The sequence below is a fragment of the Perna viridis genome, chromosome 5, assembly GCF_037379345.1.
Source record: "Perna viridis isolate PV_CMFRI_1.1 ecotype Kerala chromosome 5, ASM3737934v1, whole genome shotgun sequence".
Classification (NCBI taxonomy): domain Eukaryota; kingdom Metazoa; phylum Mollusca; class Bivalvia; order Mytilida; family Mytilidae; genus Perna; species Perna viridis.
In genome coordinates this window covers 12,642,599-12,661,282 of record NC_142449.1, presented here as the reverse complement: position 1 = coordinate 12,661,282, position 18,684 = coordinate 12,642,599, and the positions used below count along the sequence as shown (strand labels likewise).

General features: G+C 30.5%; 1 long non-coding RNA gene across 1 annotated transcript in view; it reads right to left on the bottom strand.

Annotated features, from left to right (window-relative positions):
• Positions 1-3,542: 3,542 nt before the first annotated feature.
• The window catches only part of LOC148616078 (uncharacterized), a 53,111-nt gene continuing 37,969 nt past the window's right edge, over positions 3,543-18,684 (bottom strand). Inside the window, exon 3 of the long non-coding RNA XR_015922106.1 lies at positions 3,543-4,955. This is a non-coding gene — a long non-coding RNA (uncharacterized LOC148616078). The remainder of the gene's footprint in view (positions 4,956-18,684) is intronic.

Here is an 18,684-nt window from a genome sequence, read left to right as displayed (position 1 = left end):
TGTCACATACTACATGAAATAATACATGAAATAAAGCTTTTCAAAGAGTTATCGTTCTTGATGTGGATAATGTATAGTTTCTTCAAAATACAAATTTATATATAGAAAGAACTATAGTTAGGTATAAAACATTGTATGTTGTCCAACACGTAATGTTGTTCGGTTGGTTTAATGCACCATGAATCACTTGTTGGTACTTAAGTTATTTACTGTGTTATTTCTTTGTTATTGATGTCATGTTCGTCGTTTTAATCTACTAACTAACTTATTACTTACTTAGTAAGGTTAAAACAAAAATGAGAACGGGAAGTGGACCAGACCAGCAGTGTAAGCATTTCTCCCTTTTCAATAACAAAAACGAGAACGGGAAGTGGACCAGACCAACAGCGTAAGTATTTCTTTCTTTTCAATAACAAAAATGTCTACGACACTTCATACTTAATTCCTGTTACACTATTTCCCATGCAACAACTTTAGATATGATGCAATGAAACATGACCTTATGAAATTTCCCTATAAATGTATCAGTTATGATTACAAGCGCACTATAATATCTACTCGGGACAACATTCAAAAGTATATATACTAACCCTATATTACTAAGTGTTATATGAAGCGTATATTAAAATATAAACTAGCAACGTTAAATGATTGCATTTTCATGATGGCTGTTGTTTGTTACCATGATATCATTTGAAAATATAAAACACGACCTCTGATCAGAAAGGAATTGCTCTTTTGACATTTAAATGACAGAAACAAAAAAAAGAGTATCAAGGTATTTTATAACATTAAAAATAAGAAAGTAAGAAACAAAATTAACGATTAATTGACATGCTCAAATACAATTTATATGACAAATAATTTGTATTATTAATTCAAAAAATCAATAATCAAATTTTATCAGAATATCATTAGAGTATGTTTATTACTAGAAATATTTACACACTTCTTATAAATACATTTGAAAAGGTTTATCAGTACATGCTTCAAATGTATTTTAAGAGATCAGGATCGGTAAAAAAAATACACAAAATACCAATTATATATATTGCAAATTTTGATCTGTGTATCATGAAGTAACGTCTCATCAGCATCAGATTCAAATAAAAAGCAAGATCTGAATTTAAAGTTGATTGTATGCAAAAAAACTCAAAACCAAAAGTATCGAAATAGGAAGCTAAATCCATCGCTAAGATGTTCTTCTATTGTATGCAGACAAATAATCACGAACCTCTATGTATCGCCGTGATTATAAAGTCATTCATGAGTGGATTTTTATTTTATATTTTACTGTACAAATACTCGTGCGAATTTCTGTGCATTTTCACTGCATATACGATTTATAATAATATTTTAAAGGGTATTCTAGGGAACCAAGATTACAGCGAAAATCAATTAAAAGAATGTACTTCAAAAATTAACCAAAATAAAACATACAAACTAACAAAAGTAAATGAACAATTCGGACTCCACTTGTCTTAATCAGATAAAACAACTAAGTTGCTAACTTCAAAACGTGGTTTATTACCAAAATCTTCAGGATAGAATAAACTGCTGTATATTCAAAATGACTTTTTCGAAATAGGTTAAAATATCGAAATTCAGCTTCTCAAAATTTTATTTCTCATTCTTCTTGTCGACTTGCCCTGTATGGTTACTTGTGTGAACATCTGATCTCGACAGAAAATCGTATGAAATAAATTAACTAATTTTTGGATCACGGAACCCCACGATCACCCGAGAACTAAATTGGTTTGAGGCGACTTCTTCATTACCACACTCTCCATAAGAGAAAGCTCAGATTGTCAAGCCTATTCAAAGACAAATAACATATTTTCATATTTAGTAATAATTTCTTTGAATAAAATTATCTGTTTTGTGTGTGTATAAAATTCAAAAGTATATTCATATCACTATCTTCGTGACAGACCTACCTGAGAATTTAAGTATTATTGATTATGGTAGAAAATATCAAATTCTAATTGTTGTCTTAGATCCTACATTGTCGGTTTTTCCATGGAATTGATGAAACTATAGCGTAAGATCCCTCAAGGAATTTTTACTGAAGTGAATTAAAATTCAGGAAAAAAAAGCACTTTAGGAATTTTATAAAGGTTCATCGTTTGAACTAAATAAATTAAGTGCACGTATATGTAAAAATCAGGCAAAATGGGAAAAATCTGAAACATGCATGTGAAAACCCCACCGATCTGACAATATAATGTCACTCAAGGATGTTTTCTCTATTTGAAACGACCACTATTTGATCCTTGTATCGCTGGATATGATAAGAAAATTTTCAATTGAATGTTAGAAAAATGAGGTTTTTGTCTGTCCATGAAACGTATTATCTAAAGTATGAATAATTAATTGTGTTGCTTTTTAAGGATCATGCACTCACACTGATAATATACTTATTTTGTGTAATGTCAATAGCAAATAATATGCGTTTTTCTCTCATTTAGTCGTCATATCTGTTATATAGTGGTATTAAAAGTGCAGTTATATAAAAACCACAACATTTGACATGTTTTGTTTCAAACAGAAAGAACAAGAAAGAATCAAGATAAATGACTACCTATTACAGATTTACTGCAACATCAATAAAGTAAATTATGCACATTAAACAAATTATAGTAGGATTTTTTATATCAACATTACAATCAATTTAGTCCGAGCTTTACATATATCTTGGCAAAAAATATAAGGATGTATAATATTTACAATCCGATGGATAACTGTTCTTGATTGGGGTTTGACGTACACTTGTTTTCCACCTAAAACAGTTGGATATACTTAAGTAACATTGCTGTACTTTGTTGTATTTATTTGATTTGCGATTGACATGATCTCATGACAATTATGTATGCAAATGACCAACCTTTGATAATTGGTCTTGATTGTCTTTTTGTAGTCTTTGTAAATATTTCGATTAAAAGCTAATCACTTACCACTCGTTAATGTATGGAGTATTGGGTTTGCAAACGAGTGGACTTTGTGTTTGGAATATAGGTTAAATAAACGTCGATGTAGACCCATCCAGTACTAGTATTTTTATAGCTTGTGCTTTGAATTGCTTAAGTGTCAGAACAGGAAGTACTAATAGCGAAATTGCAATAATGATAAAGGTGGAAAAAGGATTATTACATGGACAGAATATATGTCATGAACATCAAAAGGACACAACACGATATCAGATGGCACCATTTTGTGTCTGATAGATTACAAAATTAAAAAATCATTTTCCAAAGAATTATTCAGTCAGTTCTATGACGAAAGAATAATCAAGGGAACCAAAGTTATAGCGGTAATCAAAAGAATGTTTAATCAGGGACAAAGACCAGACATGGAAAACAGACACACATAACAAAGAACGTGAAGTAACTAAAATCATACATACAAAGTAAAAAAAGCAAATGAGCAACTCGGACTCCACTAAAATCTGAGAGCATGGACCAGGTGCACCGGTAGGGTAAGCGTCCTCTGCTTTTCTAGAAAAACCCGCCGAGTTGCTCATAAAAAGTCAAGTCCGGGGTAGACGAAAGAGGAAAAGAAAACTATTACACGTTGAATAAATTAGTTTTCATGGCGCAGATGGATGCACCGTAACGATCTACAAGTTCATGATGACGAACATAAAACTTCTGTTGTGATCAGACTTCAATCTTGTAGCAACATAATCCTGTTCCAGAAGCCTACTTGTTAGAATTCTAGCCCGATACAAAAAGTCTGCGTATTTACAGCAAGCTCTGGCATAACGTATGAGTTGTGATATGAAAACTCCATACGCAGGTGCTGAAGGGATATTGCCACAGATGAAAGGAAAGTTGACAATTCTGAATGAAAAGTCATCCCGTTTGTCGTAAAGTTTCTATATGTAGGTCAAGATATGAGGCTGACTTCACAAAAATATTAGGAAAATATGCAACAAAACCTAGTTAAGAACTCAGCGGGATTCGAACACTTTCTCTTCTCTGCCATCTATGGCAACACCGCCTGCACTTAGTCCGACGCCCTAGACCACTCGTCTAAGTAGGCTATACAAAAAAATATTGTTTTCGTCAACCGAGTGATACTTCCTCGAAAGTAAATCTATAACGCGAACATAATGTAACTGAATTGGACAACCTCTGATGGTATTGGGTAAGACAATATAGGATCTGCAATGGTATACAAATACAGCCACACCAAGTACTCTTGGAACTCTACCACATTACTAGCTATTGCATTACTATGTAGATACATAGCATGCACCGCTTTAGTAAGTAACTGTTTTAAATTTGGAGATTGTCGACGACTATTAATGATCACCAATCCGGGTACAAGTTCTTTCATTTTGAGGGATTGGTGAAGAATGGGAAGATACTTTTTAGCTGTTTAAACAATACGATGATTTCTAAGATTATGGCTGACGACGAACACTATGTTGCTGTCATTCTTTGTTTTATTCTTAATTCTCCTTAAATCTTCAAGGAGTATATATCTGTGGCTTTATTTGTTGCGGCATGAATAAGGTTCATTGAGTAATCCTGTTTAAAAAAATACTGTTTAAGCTCGTTGAGTTATTTTGTTCCACATTCGAAACTACATGTATAGCCAGATTAAATGGGATATTTCGTTCGATGTGTATCTGTTTCTTTGCAGAAGAGGTCTGTGATGATAAGTTCTCCGTCTGTCAAAATTAAGATGTACAAAAATGGTAGTTTTTTGAAATCACACTCCATTCTAAACTTTATGAATGTATGAATGCTGTAAATGATGTTGATTGAATAATTTGTTTAAATCTTCCCGTTTTTTTATAAAACATACGTCAAGAAACGTTTCCAATTCTGTATATTAAGCTAAATTCCTCATCAAAGTCGTCTTTGAGAATATCTTAAATCTTATCCTCTAGAAATCCTATCACTAACGTGGCATACGTAGGCGCAACTTTTTGTCCCAATTGCTGTTCCCTTAATTTGAAGTAAAAGAAATGTATTATTCTCTAGTATAAGTTTAGTATATTATTATATACTATATTCTATTGATACCTTTACTTCAGTGAACTTTGCTAATTTATTTTACAATAAAGGAAAAAGGATATACTGTTCATGCACTAATTAGATGTAGCTGCAGGCTAATCCTTTTTGTGTGATCATGAAAACCAAAGCACATAAGTAATCTCTTAAACATACAAATACAATATTGAATGTGATAAACCAAAAAGATCTCTAACTTAAACATTTGTTTAAAGACGAACATCTTGTTTGGACCACCTGAAGACATCATGATGAGAGATGAAAGATGGACTAACAGTAAATAATGTGAATACAGATTACAAAATAACATCATCTATAAGTTTTATCATTGTCATTAAAATCTGCTGCTTTCATTGGCTTCTGTCGATTTCTGTTCATATCACATAAACCTAAACATTATGTTTCAGAGAGAACATTAAGAACATGTTTGTCGGCAACTATGCAACTTATTTATGTCTTTGATTACAAATTTATCAATAATTTTAAACTTTTTTTTAAACATTTCAAGCATCTCAGATTTGAGCAAACAACCCATCATAACCGCCATAATTTTATTTTCAAATATGTATATTTTCAATTCATGTGCAGAAACATTCAGTCTGTCCTTGCTTATTATGATAACTTGCAAAACACTTAAGAATGAGGTGCACAATGAACCATATATACACCCCTATATTTAAATGGGGTCTGAAAAAAAACTGTTTTCTTTTAGCTCTTTTATGCCTGTTTATTTTTTTTCTTTTTTACGTTGCACCCGTTTAATGAATAATAAATCAGTGTTTTAAACAGTATCTAATACATGTACTTTGATTTTACCTGGATGAGTAGATGTGGTGGATAACGACACCTTTATCATTTACAGTTACTCATTATCTTTATCATTATCAAAGTCTCTATAAAAATATACTTATCAACACGCTCTGATATATAAGCCAGACTACGACTTTCTCTTGTGACTTTTATTATTGTTTAATAGAACAAGGGAAGCACGATTTCTCAGTTTAGTACATAGAAACATCAATCAATTAGCTGGTTCCACTAATGAAATGAATGATTTCCTTTTCACAGAGGAATCACTATCGGGTTTCATTTAGTTTGAAATGCTAATTATCAAAGTCAAATAGGAAGAGAACACCTGAATGTGACATTTACGCAACAGAATGGCATACTTTAAAAAGGTACCATGCTGTTCAACAGGATTTCCTCATGGGAAACAACAACAGCGTTTTAATTTTTTGCACAAAACAGCTAATATAAGACTAAAAATATCCCAAATCTCAAATCTTCAATGCACATTTATATTTCTAAGGATTTAGGGAAAAACATTTTTATACAAAAAATGGCATAATGCGTTTTTGTGTCAACCAAAGGTTAAAGTCCGAATTTTGAATGAAAAGTTCTCTATAATGTTCCATAATGATATGAAAATTTTAATGGACAGTTGAAAACAAAATACCACTGAAAATGAACAGTAGGTGGAAACATGTGTCATTTTATAGCGTTTCATTAAGCAGACAGCCATTTTCCAAAGTTATAGTTTATTTAATAACATTGATTTCAAAAATACAAAGCAATATTATCAATGAATACCATGAACAACATATAACAATTGTAAATTGTTAAAGAAAATAAAACTATACATATATATAAAAACGCATATTCAATGTTGATTTCTTAGAACATTCAATATTGTTGAATTATTCATATATTTCAAAACTCAACCAGTTTTTTTAATAACAGAGAAAATAAATATAATACATTCTTATTTGATTTGAGGGAAAAAAACTTTAAAGTTCTGCTGAGAAATCAAATCATGCCGAATTTCTATAGTTCATAAAAGTTTTCTATTCAGGGATTACTTTTAATATACAGTGAAGGGTATGTTTATAAAATACTTAATCTACTAGTCGGCAAAAACACGGGCATTTTTTAACAACAATAAAATTGATCACAATTATGACCAAATTAAAAGAAACTTTTCAAAGGAATTTGAGAAGATAAGAACACAAAAAACTGTGTTTAAGTCTGACTCGCTTTTCCCTACTACTTGTTTAAGAAAAGAATAAAAATTAAATCGATATGTTTCTGACCAAATCTGTACAACACAAAAGAGAGAAAATTTTGCACCACTCAATAAATTTTCAACCTTAATAATTGTGTTTAAAACATCTCATAATAGATCATTTTGTTAATTTTGTATTTAAAAGTTAAAGAACAAAACCCTATACAAAAAGGCAGTTCAACTGGGAATAATATTAACAAAAGAACAACCATACCAGATCTCCTATTTTTATATGTAGTATAAAACTATTTGTTTAATTAATCATCTCTTAGTGGATCTTAAGTTGAAGCATGATTTGTTTTCTGTAGAAGCCACTTGTTCACGAAACAGATTATTTTTCAACATTATTTAACATCAAAGTTAAAACATGCTACTATATATTAATTAATAAGATAAATTTTTAAAAGAAATACCATTCCAGTTTACTACTTAAGGTCCATTTCGTTGAAACTGTAAATTATATCTAGGCTGCGATGTTCGGTTAAAACATAAAAAAGGGACATTAAACATTCAATAACGAGAATATTATTTTCTTATTTATTTTTGTTGTGTCAGTCAAGAAATATAAAGAATCATAAGAAAGCCTGAAAAGAAACAAGATATAACTCGGGTCATTATTGGTGGGCGTTTCCTTGATATTTTAAAATTACTTTAAAGGATAAATTACAGTTGTCATTAAACATACCGATTATTCATAAGCAAATTTGAGGAAAAATTAGTCCGGTTATGTTATGTTAATCATATTCAGAGTTTTTTTTCAAGTTTTGAACCAACGAACCTACTTCTATGAAAAACAAACTGTTTATATTTAAGAACATATTCCAGTCTAACTCTAACTTTTATTTTCGATTACAAGTCTAAAGAAACCAAGAATCCAAAGACATAAAGCTAACATATTTTCAAGGTTGATGGACTTGCGTATCCATCAATCAATCCAACAATAGGAACGCAATTTGGTTCAGTCCTTTTATATCAATTTAAACTATATAGATGATATTTAAAACTAAATGATCCCCCAATTAATGACTTCACCCCATCTATGCCAAAGAGTTTAAAATCAAAGAAACTACAAAATGCAAACATCTTTTTTTTTCTGATTTAATCCTTCATTTTGAAATTAACAAAGGAGGAAATCATTCAACTGAATGTAAAGACCGTATAACTATTAGTCCATGCTCCCAGTTTTTAAGGGAAGTCCGTTTATTTCTTTGTATGTTTCATTTTGGTTATTTCATGTACTTAGTTGTGTGTGTTTGTTTTCCCTGTCTAGTTTTTGTCTTTTGTATAAATTCGTTTGCTTTTCGCTTAAATTTTGGTTTCATAGATTACTCTACCCAAATGACCTTAATTTCTTATCTTCAACTATCCTTTTATTTGTAGTAAGATTCCTACTACTTCAGCGTGTAGAGTTACAGCTAAAAACTCGCATCTTTTGCTTGACAATTTGACCATTACATCAACTATTTGGGTATAACTCAGTGATTTATATATAACCTACTTCACAGTGCTTGGTTTTCTGTGTACCTCCGGATTTTTTTTTTATTTTTACTGGATTTTTTTGTATGTTTTCATATTTATCCTGATACAAAAGATATTCTTAATTTCTCCTGGTTAAAAAGTAGAAAACCTGTAAAGTAAAGTTGCATAATTATTGAACCTAAAGTAGTTTAAAATGCTGTAGGTAGTATATCCCTCCAAGACAGCAATGAAAGATATATACATTGATTAGATAATAATATGATGTTTTCTTCTAATTTTCCCTAAAATCTAAGATATAAAGGAACTTCTCTTAAGGTATATGTTGGTTGTATGAAATTTATTTCATAACATATTACAATAAATTAATTTGAGATAAATACTGTAATCTGATTGGTTAAAATGATTTTGTTATATCTCAATGGATGACACGCCCCTATTCAGTTAAATTCAGAGCTACTTTTCTCATGTTTACAGATAAAAATATGTTTTAAAATTAATTTATAAGAATTGGCAATAATAAAAAAATTGTCTATTGAAAAATAACATAAATGTTCCATGTGCATATTTTGTTTATTACACTTCACACAATAAACAATATGCACATGGAAAATTTAGTTTATTTTTCAATAGAGAAAATTATTATTATTGACAATTCTTATATAAACAAATTTGTCAGACCAATAATATTCGGTTTACATGTATTCAATGTATGAACATACAAAAGTTTATTTGTTATTGAAAAATGCAATCTTATGCTAATAATAATTGAAAAAAGCCGATGATTGTTCGAATTTCAATCTTTCTCGTGTCAAAAGTTAAGGAAGTTTGAGATATTCATACACTATTCATTAAAACCATGAAAGACAATATAACAAAATAACCAAGGTAGTAAACTCTATCTAAGCAATAAGGAAAAAAGACAGTCTGTACAACAAATGGCCATATCAAGGTAAAAGCCGCAAAGTTGCAATTCGCAATGATCACGACTGTTCAATCATTTCCGACGAAAATGGTTGTTTAAACCAGATCATAAGCGCACTCAGCCGCCTGTTCATGAATAAAAAAATCACACATTGACCAAATTTATGTAAGGAGAAAGATTATTTATCATTTTAGTCTAGACGTTAATAATTAAATATGATTCTTCGTTCCGATTTAACTCGTACAGGGAAAAACGTAAGCCATAAATCTGGGAAGTTTTCTTCACTCTTATTATTGTTTTAATCTTTCCAATCATTAACATACATGTATATTATTCAAATCTGTATTGAGGGCATTTTATTGTGATACGTAGCAATTTCCATCTCTAGGGTTGACATTTTATCACGGTTGGGTTGTTGTCTCTTTGACATATTCACCATACATATTCTTTCTTCTTTCATCTACCCCGGACTTGCCTTTTTTATGAGCAACACCAGAAAAGCTGAGGATGCTTACCCTACCGGTGCACCTGATATATGCTCCCAGTTTTTAGTGGAGTCCGGATTGCTCATTTACTTTTGTTACTTTGTATGTATTATTATAATTCCTCTATTTTTTTGTTGTGTTTGTCTGTTTTCAATGTCTGGTCTTTGTCCCTGGATTGCATTCTTTGGATTTCACTAGGATCTTGGTTCCCTTAATATCTCATTCATTAGTTTGTTTTCTAAATATTAGCAGACCTTATAATTTGGTGTATTAATGTTGACATTATCAAGAGAGGCGCTAAATAAACCAAAATGAAACTTCGACCAAAGTATCCCAATTTATGGTAATAAGTCTGATTTTCATTCGGTTTTTACATTTTTTAGATAAAAACTAAATAGATTGTGCTGAACACTTGCACTTTGAAAAATCTATTGTTCTGGATTTGGTTTAGTTGAAAAATAAATCAAAATCAATCAATCATAAAGAAGAAATAAGGAAACAAAATGAAACAACTTTTTAGGTTTTTAAAAAATAATTAGTTCATAGGGTGCCAAAATAACTAATGTAAAAATGCATTTAAAATTCGCGCCTTCTTCCTCTAATGCTTTCAGTGAAAGATGATTGAGACGTTAAAATAAAAATGAGCTGAAAATGTTTCATTATCATTTTCTTTGAGTAACTCATGACCAATCTTCAAATCGTAACTATTAGAACATTAGGTATTAACAAATATTCAAATTTAGAAAAATCGGAATACGAATAGTGGATCGATACTTACCACAGACAAGTAACAGATAATAACGAATTTGCACTTAAGAAATGAGTATTTATTCAATATTTGAATTTGTGAAAAAAAAGTTACAAGTACGAATATTGACCCCGGTCTTAGCGGCGAAATGCGAAATAACCTTTCTAATCCCTCAACACAAAAAGGTAGCATCTTGTTTTTCTCGGTTTCACAAAACAAACACTTATAGATTAAAACCAAAAGGCATAGGATATCATGTTCCTTATTCTAATCAATTTTGATTGAAATGTCATTTAAAAAAGTCTACAATTATTATTGAATCCTTTGTCCTATCATTTGTTAACATCGTTGTGGTAATAACTGATGTTTAAAATGTTTAAAGCCTAATTGTAAGAAGTCTAGCGCCATACAAAAAGTTAGCGTAATGACGGCAAGCTCTGGCATAACGTACGAATTGTGATATGAAAACTCCATACGCAGGTGCAGAAGGGATATTGCCACATGAAAGGAAAAATTACAAAACGGAATGATAAGTCATCGCGTTTTTCGTACAGTTTTATCAATAGTTTTCTTTTTCCATCGATCTCTTAGAACATCAAAGTTTCTTAGTATCCTTTATTTCAAGTTACTTGAGGTAGATGCAAAGTATCAAATCCCCGAAACTAGGAACTAGGATTGTTTAACGATAATAAGTCATATATATATCTATATATATATATATATATATATATATATATATATATATATATATATATATATATATATATATATATATATATATATATATATATAACGAAAAATGAGATTAAAAGATCTAGCTAAACGATGTTCCTTCTTTTGGATCAGATAAAGTAAGCCTCACACAATGGAGGAATAGGCCAGCAAGCAGAGGAGCACAATTTGTTCCCATTTGAATGCCGATATAAAAAAAAAAACAGCATTTTGAAAACATCTTCTTCAGTATATTTTTAAATGTATGGAATTATTTTTTACAAAGAATGAGGCATCTCTACCAAGAACTACATATTTGTATCCATGTGCACCGTACTTTTTGGAGTAACGATATAACGGTATTATATTTTGAGTCTGGATTTTAACTGACTATGAGGAATAGAAATATAAAGAGTTGAAAAATCAAAGGTTCTAATGCTAATTGCTATTATATTCTCATAATAATCTTCAATTCCAGAAAATTTTTTTCAGGATCCACATTGTATTAATACCACTACGGAAATAACAAGTTTCGTAGTATGACTGGAGACCCTCACCTTCTTTGAAAGCTCTGAGTATAGAAATTGGAAGTTTTGAAATAGGTTTGGTGGTACATTTTGCCGATCCACCTATGTATAGCGTTGTTTGTGTGGATTCTTGTGAAGTGAAGGAATTCAGTACATAGACGTTAGATCACAATAATCGTCTTTGGTAGCTAGATGTAGAGAGGCCAAAGCAGGATAGCACAGATAAGAATTCATTGGCTTCGGTATAATTGTAAGGCTAATGAGATAAATTTGGAATATTCAGAATAAATTTACTGAAATGATAACTACTTAAACTATAAAACTAAAATAGACAGTGTTGTGACATGTCTGATAATCAGATTTGAGATATTTGATGAAACTAGGTACCTCATTTAAGTACTGAAAATCTTTAAAATATTGTGAGTTATCTAATTGTTCTGATCCTATAAAGAATAAGCACAACGCAGTGGTGGATTCCTAGAACGGACAATGACAATGAACCCCTTGAAATTAAAAAAAGCAGGGTCTTGATAATTCTCAAAACAATTCTACTCACTCCATAAGGCTATAACATTTAGATTATATGCCTACCCGAAATCCTGGATGCATTCCTGACCCACAAATCTCTCGAAAATTTAAATTGATACTTTGACACGAATTCTTATTTTGTAAGTATTTTAAAACTATTGTTTGTGGTTCTAAGCCGCCATATAGAAATGAAACGGAGTACTGAAGGTGAGCCACTTTGAACCTTTTCTTAATGTATAATTTCTTAACAACGGTTCTTAAATAACATATTCATTAAAGGTATTGAGTTCTCACTTAAAAATAATATGCAAAATATGTAAATTTGAAAACTTATCTTTCAGTTATACCTTTTCGTTTTACATTACGCATAGCGTATGCATCAAATTTAATAACATATTATTTCACAATCGTTATTACGTTTACCACGAATTATTTTAGAATCGTTGATTGGATTGACAGTTGACCCTTATGTTGTAAATAAGATGGCGGCATCAATATCATGTACATCTATCATTTCGTGTAGATAAGATATATGATGGAACTCCGATACATAACCGATACTGTTCATCAGGACTTGACATAAACGATTCAATTGTAATCAGTTAACGACTACTGATTTATAGTTCTGAGATTGACGGTTTGTCAGGTGAATTATGGTTTGGTTTCGTTGCAGATCGATCGAAAACAATACTACAGGTAGACACTAGACAGGTGTGGCATCACGGAACAGGTAGGTCTTTTATTTATGATGAATACCAATTAATACCTTTTTGGTCTTTTTCAATTATGCAATTTTGTCCACTTTTATTTATGTCACTTTTTGGATTGTGTTGTTAGGTATGAAAAAAGTGTAGAAGCTCATTTATTTAATTCTGATAACATTTATCTATACAAAAATGAATATCATTTCGTAAACATAAAAAAGAGCATATTAGGAGTGATCAACAAACATTTTCTTACGATGTATACATACAGCATCTTAAAAAAACGATACTGCAGAAAATTTGTTTTAAAAATTGCTTAATGGGATGTTCAGAATAGTAAGATAAATGCAAAGTAGAAGTAAAGTTAGATACACAAAATAAAAAGAAATACAATTTTAAAAATACGAAAGAAAACCAAGAAAGCGCACAATTTTACGCTTGAATCTAATTGCACACTTTACAAATTATTGTTTATTGAAATTTGTTTTTACTGAAGAGTATTATAAACAATTTCTTTCCTCTTTTACCCGAAAACAAATCATTTATTTTGGAAACAATCATTTACTTACGAAAAGTAATTATATTCTTAATGACTATTATATATAACATATGCACTGCCCAATTTAAAAGTAACGCAGCAACTATCACTAGTCATGACACCTTGCTACATTTTGAATGTAATTAGTAAGAAATTAAACCGACTTCACCCTTCATAATTGAACGTCTTTTTTTGGTGTTTTATTGTTTTATTTTGGTTATTTTATGTTGGTTAAGGTTCTGTTTTACATTTTTTTCAGTTTGATGTAAACATATTTCATTGGCTTCACTATACTAATGTACATAAACTATAATCAAAAGTATAAAAAAAGTTTATTATAAAGGTGTAGAATGTTATTCTTTTACTTGTACATCATAAGTTTTATTAAAAGTCAATGACACTGTTCCCTTTCACTACCAACGGCAAAGACAATATTTTACAAGATTGAAGTCATCACTACAGAAGTTTTATGGTCGTTATCATGAACTCGAGGATCGTTATGGTGTATCCATCAGCACCATGAAAACTGATTTATTCAACGGGTCATAGTTTTCCTTCCCTCGTTTGTCTACCCCGGACTTGACTTTTTATGAGCAACTCGGCGGGTGTTTCTAGAAAAGCAGAGGACGCTTACCCTACCGGTGCACCTGGTCCATGCTCCCAGTTTTTAGTGGAGTCAGAGTTGCTCATTTACTTTTGTTACTTTGTATGTATGATTTTAGTTACTTTATGTTCTTTGTTGTGTATGTCTGTTTTCCATGTCTGGTCTTTGTCCCTGGATTACATTCTTTTGATTACCTCTATAACATTGGTTCCCTTGATTACTCTTATATATGTTCAAAACAAGGGTCAAAACATAAATTTGTTTTTAGCTTTTAAATTAGTTGCACTATTCATGTTAGTTTGCCTTATCATGTCACGAATATATGTTAAAAGTCATAATATTATATTTGTTTACTAGCTCGACTTATAAAAATATATAACTGTTGTTTTTTGAGGTACATATTAAAGAATGTAACTATTTTTTTTAAGATTAATTAATTTCAACATTGTATGTAATAAACACTTATTTTTCAAGAATTACCAATGCATGAAATCCGACCATTCACTAACAAAACAATAAAAGTCTTGAGCACTTTCATGTCAGGATTGTGAGTGAATGGTCCAATTTTACACAACAATGAATTCTTTTACAACAGTGTTCACTCCCTATAATTCAAATCAAAATAAATTGTAAAATGTATTCTCTGGTTGGTTTCCCTTTTTAGACCCTTATTCAAATGAAGTTGACATTGCAAATTGTTGAATCCGGCTGACAGTTAACAAAATGCTGTCCTTGATATTTGTCGAAACGATGGCATCCAGTTTTGTTTACGATAGCTACAACGTTTTCATAGAATTTACATAGTTTTTTTTTAAATCTCTCCACAAAGGTCGTAGAAAATGAACAACTTATTATAATGCACGAAAAACATATTACTAAATTCGAATGGAATTTTAATGAAAAAAATCAATACAAAAACTAATAAAAGCTGAAATTTGTTGGAACACTAACATTAGCGTATTTAGTTTGAAAACATACAGTCATGCACAATTGATGTGATAAAAGTAAACGTGTTGAGAAAGGAAAGAATATTTAACATAAAGGACATGTATAAGGTATAATTGGTTTCTTGTTATCATTGTAATGATTTCGTGTCGGAGTATTACACTACAATTTTATTATTACAAATAAATCGATTTAAATATATGGAGTTATATATCAGTAGGTATGTGTTCTATGCAACCTAGAATTATCAAGATGATCCTAGACTATTTTTTTCCATAAGATGAAGATATATCTTGGAAAAAACACCACACTTTAAAAAATTGATGATAGTTAGATAAGCGATTAAACTAGAAAGATGTTGGTTGACGACAGACATGGTTACTTGCTGTTATGTTTTTGCTGCAACATCAACACAACTTATGTGTCAACAACGACCAACTTACATTAACTATTCACATTTTTATCTGGTTTGCATTTAATCATCTCTTGAAATTTATCTAATAAAATCTAAAACAGCATCAAAACCTTTAACTTTCTGACTAAAATTTCGTTAAACGGAGATTTTTATATGATACAATTCACTTACTTTCACGACAAGAGAAAAAAAAACCTCCCAATTCAATTGTTACAGTTAACTTTTGAAAATTTAAAAAAAATACCACATGGATTTGTTACTAAATACTGTGAAAGTACAATTGTTCGTTGGGTACCAATTTTCGTGGTTTTCGTGGCTGAGCCCGACCACGAAATTTGGTTCCCAACGAGAAGAAGATATTTATCGATGTATATACTAAAAACCTCAAAACCACGAATTCAAAAATCCCCGAAATTGTGTGTCTTCCCTGATGCACGAAAATTGGTATCCACGAATTAAAGATCTTTCACAGTATCTGAATTTTATATTATGAAAATGATTGTAACCTTCTGTACTCTCAGTTACCTTCATAATTAAACAACAAATATAAATCAATATAATATTCAAGGACTTCTATTTCATAGAAGAGGATTGCTTTAATGTTTATTAAAAATCAAGTGGCTGATGTTGTATACAATACTTTAGTGGCAACACATTTAAAGTCATCAGCATACTTTTCTTAGATAAATACTTTATACAAATTATTGATCGGATTATCATTGACATAAACCACATTCTTCAAAGGAACTTTCATCTGCATAAGGACATAGCAAAAAAAATCTTCTCACCTTTCAGTGCACATTGTTATATGAATTCGATTGGCATAACGGAAGCTACATCTGTTCAAAAGGTTTTTTTAAAGATGTTAAGCATTTTACTGTAAATTGATATTGTCCGAGCGAAATTGTATTGTGCATTCACAGGATAACTATGTCTTAAATTATGTTTAACGAACAAACAATGCGCATTCGATATAAAAATGTTGATGAAATACTGTACACATTTCTGTATTTTTATCAAAAGCCAGGCACTATACATGAGTAGAAAATAATTGACAATCAACCAAAAATGTTTAACCGATAATAATCAATAATTTAACATTTACAACGGTGTCTGCTTTTATATTTAGCTTCGGAATTTTGAATATCAAGTCTACATTTTTTGCAATTGTCCTTAACATTACAAAATCGGTTATTAACATTTAGTCTGCATGGTTGTAAATGTGCACCGATACCTTGATGTCATACATTGTCATGGCACTGGCTCGATACTATGTCCATCAGAATAACTGGCAAAGTCAGGTACAATGTACAATTATTCCTTTTCATCGAGGAGAAAGAGGAAATGATTTTTTCTTACCATGAAAGTTAAACCATAAGAATTTGATTTATTGAATTTACCCATAAAAAAAGGTTATTTTGTAACTTTCTAAATTAACCATTGTAAAAAGTCAGTAAAGTGGAATTGACTTTCTCGACAAAGAAGTTGTTCCGCATATCTAACATTCTAAACTACATTACCCGGAAGCGCTGTACAAGTAACAAGTTCCACCAATAACAATTTAATATCTTCAGACTTTAAAACTTTTATCACGTGCTTATCTACACCAAATATCATCATTCTTTCTTTCTTTATTGCATTTAACTTACATCAAAAATCGAAAATTGTAAATGGTCAAAGCCATCTTTGTTTCTGCACTGAAGTTTTGACGTCTGCAATAATAATATGGATTCTTATCAGTTTATATTAAAAAATAGAACATATTAGAATAGTCTGTTGATTTTATGCCATCGCCAAAACTGGCGCAAATGGTTATATTTTTCTTAACTATACTTGTTCATATTTTGCTGAATCGGTCCTAAAGCTTACCCAGGTAGCACGAACCTTTTTCGAATATTTTATTTAGAGTTTATGGGTAGTTTGCTACAACATTTTCAAATGAACATTTTAAAATCGTTTCTAAAACATTATGTTTTTTTTTCAAAATGTTTTGATAACGATTTTGAAACATTTTATCGTTTAAGTTTGAAAAAGATATTCAGAACTGTTTATTGAAATGTTTTTGAAATGTTTAAATAACATGTCACTGTAATGCTTTTGAATCTATTTTTAAACATTATTTGGATATGTTATAAAAATGTTTCTTATATGTTACGAGAAAATATTCCTTTGAAACAGGTTAAACACATTTCAAGATATGGTTTTAATAAGGCTTTCTGAAATGTTCAATAAATAGTTGTAGAAATGTGAGAAAAATATTTTAATATATTATTTTTTTTAAAGAGTAATCAAGGGAACCAAGGTTATAGCGGTAATCAAAAGAATGTACGCCAGGGGCAAAAATAGACATACACAACAAAGAACATTAAGTAATTAAAATAATACATACAAAGCAAATGAGCAATTCGGAGTCCACTAAAACTGGGAGCATGGACCAGGTGCACCGGTAGGGTAAGCGTTCTCTGCTTTTCTAGAAACATCCACCGAGTTGCTCATAAAAAGTCAAGTCCGGGGTAGACGAAAGAGGAAAGGAAAACTGTGACACGTTGAACACATCAGTTTTCATGGCGCAGATGGATACACCGTAGCGATAACGTTTCTAAACTATTTTAAATTACATATTTAAACAAATTAAAAAACATTTTTTTCATACATATCAAACAATAGAATAAAAACTAAATAGGCCATGAAAGTAAAATTCTGATAATCTAGTACTATAAGGCAATAGAGGCTATATTATTACATCATTATTTAAAAAAATTAAAAATGACCGAACAAGGTTACAAGTATTATACACATGCATTATTACTTGTCTTCTCAATTTGTCATGCATATTTAATTTACAACTAGTTTGTCCCAGTTTACGGTTCCTTGTCTTTTAATTAATCAACATCGATGATATATAGATGATCCTGCTAGTGAAATAGGTTAGAGCAAATCTCTATCAGTGTGCGTATTATCCTACACACGTGTGCAAGGAGCGCACACTATTTTG